The sequence below is a fragment of the Sarcophilus harrisii genome, chromosome 6 (assembly GCF_902635505.1).
Source record: "Sarcophilus harrisii chromosome 6, mSarHar1.11, whole genome shotgun sequence".
Classification (NCBI taxonomy): domain Eukaryota; kingdom Metazoa; phylum Chordata; class Mammalia; order Dasyuromorphia; family Dasyuridae; genus Sarcophilus; species Sarcophilus harrisii.
In genome coordinates, this window is record NC_045431.1 from 250746529 (window position 1) to 250754970 (window position 8442).

An 8442-nucleotide genomic window follows, 5' to 3' on the forward strand; every position below is an offset into this window, starting at 1 on the left:
CTTTACCTATTGGTTAACATATCTGTGGTTCTGTAAGGGGAATATCAATTGAAATTTCTTCTGTTTGTTACATTCTTTTAGGAATGATCAAGTTCTCACCTGTCAGCATATTAGAACATCAGAACTGGAAGGATCCTCATCTTGCAAAGTGAATTGAAAATAAGACATTGCAGCTGGGAAGTGCTTAGCACATTGAATATAAGAGCTAGAGAGAAAAAAACTATAGATGTTAGAAGTTAGACCATAGAAAGTCCAAGTTGACAAACACTTTAGACATCATAGAGTTAAGTCTACTGATCTTATAGATGAATAAAGTCCCAAGAGAGGAAATTACTTGCTCAAAAAATATATTGAAAAATTGAAGCTAATTCCAGTACCTTAATACCCTCTCCTGTGATTTTTACTCTATATCATTTAGGTAGGAAAAATAATGGATATGGGTGGGTTGAGAATGAGGAGTAGAAAAAGTACATATAGATAGATAGATAGATGGATAGAGAAAATGTTTTTATCAGTCTAGCATTTACTTATTTATTTAAAATTTATGTTATTTTTTACTGTCATTTTCAATATTATTATTTAATTTGGTTTGAAATGAAATTTCTAAGGAAATAAAATTGAAGGTAGGATAATAGAACTTGAGTTCTAGTCTCATTTTTCCCCTGAGGACCTAATTACTCTGAGAAACAAATTTCTTATCTGTACAGTGAGGTGGTTTTCCTATATTACTTCCAACCTCCATTTTAATTCTAATGTCTAATATCCATTGGAATTTATAAGCCTCTTGCTCTTGCAATTAAACACATTTTTAGGCTAAGGAAATTATTTTATAGGTTCTCCTCTTAATGCTGGGAGTATTTATCCTTTGAAGCCACAGGAAAAGAAATAATTGAAGAATCACAATTAACATGACTTCAAGATGTTTAAAAAAATATTTCCAGTCACATAAGATTTCTCTGATAATTTCTATAATATAGGTGATAAGCAGACATTTACACTTGGAATGGTAAAATACAAGTAAGAGCATATGTATTATGTCCTCTGGCAATTCATTCCAAGACTGAATAACTCTACTTGTTAGGAATGTCTTCTGCACTTCCCCTCTTAGCTGTCTCTCTCTCTCTAATTCCTACCAATTTTATTTTAGTCACATTGAAGTTCAAGTAGAGGATGCCTGATATTTCTTTTATAGGACAATTTTTTGAGTGCTGGAAAGAGCTGCTATATAAATATCATTTTTTTTAAATCTAGAAACTTAGCGTCAGTTTTTTCATCTATATCTTAGAAGAAATAAGTCATAGTTCCTTGATCCCTTTAGTCAAGTTTCTCAGAATGAACTCAAGCTTTATCAAGCTTTTATGAACTCAAGAACCATTTCTAAAATATGGTGCAAAGAATGGATCACCAAGTTCCAGCATTCTTATAAAGTTGTATTATATTTTAACCAGATAAGATGACTATTCATTCAGTCAATGCATTAAATAAGATTTGGAAACATCTTCTTTTATTGACTATGTTCAAACTTATTGACTTTAATACATTAATTTTGTCACTCTTCTGATTTTAATCTTTATCCAGAGATCTTAACTCTGGCTGTATTCACTCTATATTTTTCTTTTGAAAGTTATATATTGATCCAAAATATTTTATGTTTACTACTACTGGATTTATTTAATTTAGAATCAATTTAACATATTAGCTTATCAAGCCTTTTTCTGATGCTGACTGAGTCATAATTTTATTAGTAAATTCTCTACTTCATACAGGTTTCTGTCATCTGAAAGTGTGATAAATAGGCTTTTTATTTGTTGAAAAACATGTTGCTAACAATATCAAGAATATGGCCATGAACCAATCTCTGGAGTACTCCAGTATGATTACTTTTCAGGAATTGACCAGTTAAGCAATTCTATTTCCTCAAAAGTATTTTTAAAGTTCATATCTCTCATATTCTTCACAAGAATAACCAAAATGATATTATCAGACATAAGAAGGAATAAATGGAGCATTCTACCTTTTTCACATTTTCTGTTGTGCAATTCCCTCTAAATATTTAGTTAACTATATCTTTTAATTTAAGCATTTCACAAAAAGTGTCTCTCTGTCAATGAAGAGAAATGATCTAAGGCAATGTTAAAGACAAAACTAATAAAGCCTTGGAGTTGAACTCATCTTCCCACTCCACTCCCCATATCAAGACAAGACTAGTTAATCAGGCAATTACTTTAATTTTATAAATGAATGAGTCTATTGAAAGTCAGGTTTTAATTTGATCCTGGTTTCCCTTCCAATATTTCACTATCTATCCCAGTATGACTGTTTAAATATATGAAACACAACATATGAACTTTGGTGGACTTTTGTGATCAAGTCAAAAGATGATCTTGACCATTTTATAAAACATTTTTTTTTTAAACATCTGAGTCATCATTTATATTTTTCTCAGTGTTTTTAATCTTATCGCCACTTAAAATTCCATCTGTTCACCAAGGTATAGCTCAACAATTGAAATTGTTTACCCTTATCATCATCATCATCATCATCCATCATGATTCTCATTAAAACATATAGGTTTTATATAGCCTCTTAAGGAACAAAGAAACTGCACACAGTATCACATGTGATCAACATAGAAACTCTAGGAGTTAATTATTAGAAATATTAATCATTCTATTTTGCTGGTAAGGAAATTGAGGCCCACACAGGTAATTTTTCATTTGCTACAAGTGAAACATTTAAATTTCAAAGCCAGACATCCAATATAGTACATAAGCCATGAACATCTATATACATCCTCCCTTTCCATTGTTATAGCCTTTTATTACATTTAGAATATGAAGAAATTAATAAAATTTTAAAGAAATGCAAGAAAATTACATGAAATGCATTTCACTTACCAAACAGATTGTTTGAAATTTCAGCTTATTCAAACTGCCCTGTTAACTTTTATAATTTCATGTTCCTGCACACACAAACACACACACATATCAAAAAAGAATATACTTAAATGGTTCCATCACTGTGTATTTTAGACATACATTAAACTGAAGTGAACTCTAGGTGGTTGAATCAAAAGATAATCTTGGTTTCTTATAATCATAAAAACTCACAAAACAGCCTTGATAAACTGTTAGAAAGAGAGGTAGAAAACAATTCTTACCTCTATGATTTGTTACACAAGAGAACTGTTTATATTGTGCAGGTACTAGGGGACAAATTCCCTGGAGCCTGTCAGTCAAGGCTGAAACAAACAACAAAAATATATCATTAAAAATCTCTTTTGGGGACTTTGGGTAACAACAAATCCTAGATAACACATCTCTATCATTTAGGCAATATCAGGTAGAGGCACTTCCAAGTTTATGGGAGAGGATATATGGAAAAGGGAAGAAGATAGGTAATAAGCGGGAAGACCTGCATTGATCTTGACTTGAGTAAAAATAAAAAGTCTTCATGTAATTGTCTTCTAAATTCTGGGATTGTAATGGATAAGGAGCTCTTATTAGGAAATTAATGTCTCATTATAAAATTGGCTTTGCAATTTCAAGTCTAGAAGGTGACTTGGGCCATTCTTGGGATTTTTATCTTCTTGACGAGATGCAAAATATTTGTGTGAGAGACACATAGATAAAACATAGCAGTTTAAAAGTCTTTGAAAGAATGTCAATTTTTTGTCTAAAACATATTTCAACATAGATATGCATGTATATGTATATTTTTCTAATATGCATGCATACATGTGTTTGTATCTATGAATGTATGTATGTCAAGAATTCTTCTTCATGGATAATCAATGGCAATATTTTAGGTGTTTTTATTTATTTCACTCCACAATATAAATAAAGATAACTTGTCTTTTTGTTCCCATACATGGGGCTAGAAACTTTAGAATTTATAAGTGAGGTAAGAATGAAACTAGGCCTTAGCATTAAGATATTTCAAACTCTTTCATCTTACATATCCAGAAATGGATTAAATGATTAAAGATCTCATAACTGACAAGTAGGGGGAAATCTACTTTTTTTATTAATAAAGTATTCTGAATATCAATACTTCAATTCAAGAAGCAGAGAAATTAATTAGTTGAATCTCTTAATTAAATTCTCTGCTTCTTCAATTGAAGTGTTGATATTCAGAACACTTCATTAGTGAAAAAAATTGTGTGTAGTTGGGATTGGCTAAAAGCAACAATTTTAGATTAAGTTATGAGACAGTGAAACAGAGTCACCATCTTAAGACAAGATGAGAAGACTTAGAAACCAGAATAGCTGGAAATTTAATGGTAGTGTGAAGAGAATACCTGAATTAAAATACTAATACCTATGTTTAATATTAGCTTAGATCACCTACTAGCTGTATAACTCTGTGCATGTCATTTAAACTCTGTCTACCTCTGTTTCTTCTGTAAAATTGATTTGTTAATAGTACTCATATTCCAGTATTTTGGGGAGAGCAAATGAGATAATATTTAAATAATTTGCAAACCTTAAATTGCTTTCACAAATGTTAGTTGTTATTGTTTTTGTTGTTGAAGAAATTTTAAGCCATAGAAAAATAATCTTAAAAATCCTGAAGCACTTTAAACTCTGCCTCAGAGAAGAATCAAAACTTCAAAGATTTTGTCAGAGATAAGTAGAAACATAAAAAAAAAAAAAAATCTCATCCCCTTACTCTCACTCCAACTCCATGACTCTTATTGCTTAAATTCTTACATTGGTTTTAGAGCTTTTTAAATTTCTATTTTTTCATTGTTCTTGCTGGCTTTTATATTGGTTTCTAATGTTTGAATTTTTTTTTCTTCATTTAAATTCTGCAGTAGAATCATTATTCTCTTTCTCTTGAATTTCTTTTCTTCATAAAGTTCAAATTTTCATTTCTGAACCTCTTTCTAGGGAAAAATGTTTTCTTATACTCTTGATTGCTTATCTTCCTTTTTCTCTATATTCTAGTCTTTTATCAATTTTTTTCTTTTATTTGACTTTATTTTTCAGAGAATTATTTTTTTTTACTTATTTTTGTTTTCCCTTTTAAATAATTTTTATTGCTGCTATTAGCTCATGGATTTTGTCCCATAAATCATTTTTGATGATGTACACCTTACTCTTTTAAAAAATATTCATTTTTGTAGGTTGTAGAATAGTTAATGAGCCATATAGTAGGATTTTTTCCTATATCACTTATTTTACAGTTCCTTTTTGATTTTTGTCTAATACTTGCTCATTATTTGCCCATTTGTCTAAAAATCTTTTCTTTGAGTTTCTGCCATCCTAATCTTCATATGGTAAGTTACTCACAAGAATTCTGATTCCACTTCTCTTGTAGCAAGTAGGGCACGTATGGTCTCTTTAAGCTCTCTGTATCCCTGAAGATAGCACTTATGGGAAGATCTGTATCTTCCTCTATAATTTTTTTTTTTTTTTTTACTCATAGGAGCTTTCTTCAGTAGTAGCTTCTCTGACCATTGAAATATTTTTGCCCTTATATGTTTTCCCCATTTTCAATTCTTCCCCTTGATTGCTTGACCATTATGTTTTACTCTCTTTTGTTTTCCCTGAAAGTCTCTAGAGTTAAATACCCTTCATTGTTAGCCTTTTTCTTGATAGGCATATATTGCATATTTTCCTTTATCTTCTTCCTTCCATACAAAACTCTATTAAAAAAAGTTAAAAACAGATAAAAAAAAGATGTCCTCTTCCACAAAGTTGAAATGAAAAAGATAATATAATTTAAATGGCTGATGAGCCAGTGCAGGCTCATCCTTACACATCAGAACAAGATTAGTGTAATACATTATGAAAATATAGAAAGAGGAATGTGATAGTTTCTACATATATGTTTCATGATCACTGGAATTCTTCAAATATAGATTGGGAGAGACAATATTTGAATGCATACAACAGAGAGGCTGTCTGATGCTGAGTCTACAAAGAGTGATAATTTGGTTTTGTCATTATCTACTCCAATTTGCTTAATTTCTTTTCTCTCTCTCATTACTAAAACTTACATTTATAGTACAATATTTAATAGTAATTGTAATAATTGGCAACCTGATCTTATTGGGAATGCTTCTAGTTTATGCCCATTATACATGATACTTGCTGATGGTTTTAAATAGATGTTACAGATCATTTTAAGAAAGAATCCATTTACTCCTATATTCTCCAATGTTTTTAGTAGGTTTGGGTATTGGCTTTTTTCAAATGCTTTTTCTGCAACTATTGAGATAATCATATAGTTTTTGTAAGTTTGGTTATTTATATACTCAATTATGCTAATAGTTTTCCCAATATTGAACCAGCCTTGCCTCCCTGGTAAAAATCCTATTTGGTCATGGTGTATAATACTAGGAATAACTTTAAGTAATCTCTTTGATAATATTTTATTTAAGATTTTTGCATCAATATTCAATAGGGAAATTGGCCTATAATTTTCTTTCTCTATTTTGACCCTACCTGGTTTAGGTATCAGCACCATACCTTTGTTATAAAAAAAAACATATGGTAAAACTACTTCTATCCCTATTTTTCCAAATACTTTGCATGTTATTGGAATTAATTATTTGTTAAAAGTTTGATAGAATTCACTTTTAAATCTATTTGACCCTCAAAATTTTTTCTTAGGTTGTTGATTGATAGTTTGTTCAATTTATTTTTCTAAAATAGGACTATTTAAATAAATTATTTCCTGTGTAAAATCTATATTTTTGTAAGTATTTGCCCATTTCATTTAGATTATCTGATTTATTGGCATACAGCTGGATAAAATAGCTCCTAATTATTGCTCTAATTTCCTCTTCATTGGGGGAAATTTCACCCTTATATTTTTAATGATAACAATTTGATTTTTTTTCTTTCCTTTTTCTAATCAAATTAGCTTTATCTATTTTGTTGTTTTTTTTAAATAAAACCAACTGCAAGTTTGTTTATTTGTTCCATATATTTCTTACTTTAACTTTTATAAATCTCCCCTTTTATTTTCAGAAATTCAAATTTGATATTCAATGAGGGTTTAGAAATCATAATATCTAAAGTTCTCAAGAGTTAAACATATTATCTTCCCATATAGGGATATGAACTTTGTAACTTTTAAAAGAAAGATTTTTTTCTTTCATTTTTAGCTTTTTATATTTCTTTGACCTTTGTGTTTGAAGATAAAATTTTCTGTTCAGCTCTGGTCTTCTTATCAGAAATAAATGAAATTCACCTGTTTCTTTGAATGTCTTTTTTTTTTTCCTCTGAAATATGATACTTAATTTTCCTGGATGGTAGATTCTAGTTTGCAATCCAAGTTCCTTTGCCCTTTGGAATATCACATTCCAGGCACTTCAGTCCTTTAATGAGGAAGCTGCTAGGTACTGGGTTATACTGATTGTGGCTCCTCAATATCTCTCTGGCTGCTTGTGATATTTTTTCCTTGATTTGACAGTTCTGAAATTCAGCTAAAATATTCCTTGGAGTTTTTATTTTGTTGTCTCTTTCAAGAGGTGATTGATGAAATCTTTCAATAGCTATTTTAACCTCTGGTCCCTCTGGTTCTAAGACATCAGGGCAATTTTCCATGAAGATTTCCTGAAAGATGTTGTCTAGGCTCTTTTTTTCATCATAGTCTTCAGGAAGTCCAATATTCCTTAGATTGTCTCTCCTCAATCTATTTTCCAGATCAGTTGCTTTTCCAATGAGGTATTATATATATATATATATATATATATATATATATATATACACGCACACACATTCATTTTTGTTTTGTTTTATATGACAGATTCTTGTGCCATTCACTTCCATAAGTTCAATTCTAATTCTTAGTGAAATATTGTCTTCACTTAGATTTTTTATCTCCTTTTGCATCTGGGCAATTGAGCTTTTAAATGAATTGTTTTGTTCATTTTTTTTTTCCATTTAACAAATTATGTTTTTCAATGAATTGTTTTATTTTTCCATTTTGTCAGATCTATTTTGTAAGGAGTTATATGTCTTTTCCATTTCTCTAAATCTATTTTTAATGGAGTTTTCTTCAGATAATTTCTGTGTTTCCTTTTCCAAATTGTCCTGCCAAGTTTTCATTAGCTTTCCCCATTTTTCATTCAACTCTTATTAAACTCCTTTTTGAATTCTTCTAAGAGAGCCTTGTGAGATGGAGACCAACTTATACCACCCTTTGGGAATTCTTTTGGAGAAAGTTTGGAGATTCTTTTTGAAGTCTTTAGTGTCCTCAGGATTTGAGGTCTATTCTTCTCTGTCTTCATAAAAGCTATTTATGGTCAGAGTTCTTTTTGCTTTTTTGCTCATTTTTAAGGTTGATGTTGGCTCTTAGGGCAAAAGACAGATTGTCCTAAACTTCCTCCAAAGCTTTATGTTATCCTGGAGCTAGTGCTCCTGACTTCCTTCCTCTGCAGGATGTTGTGGTCAAGTCCCAAGTTATTCTGTAGGTTCAGGGACTCAT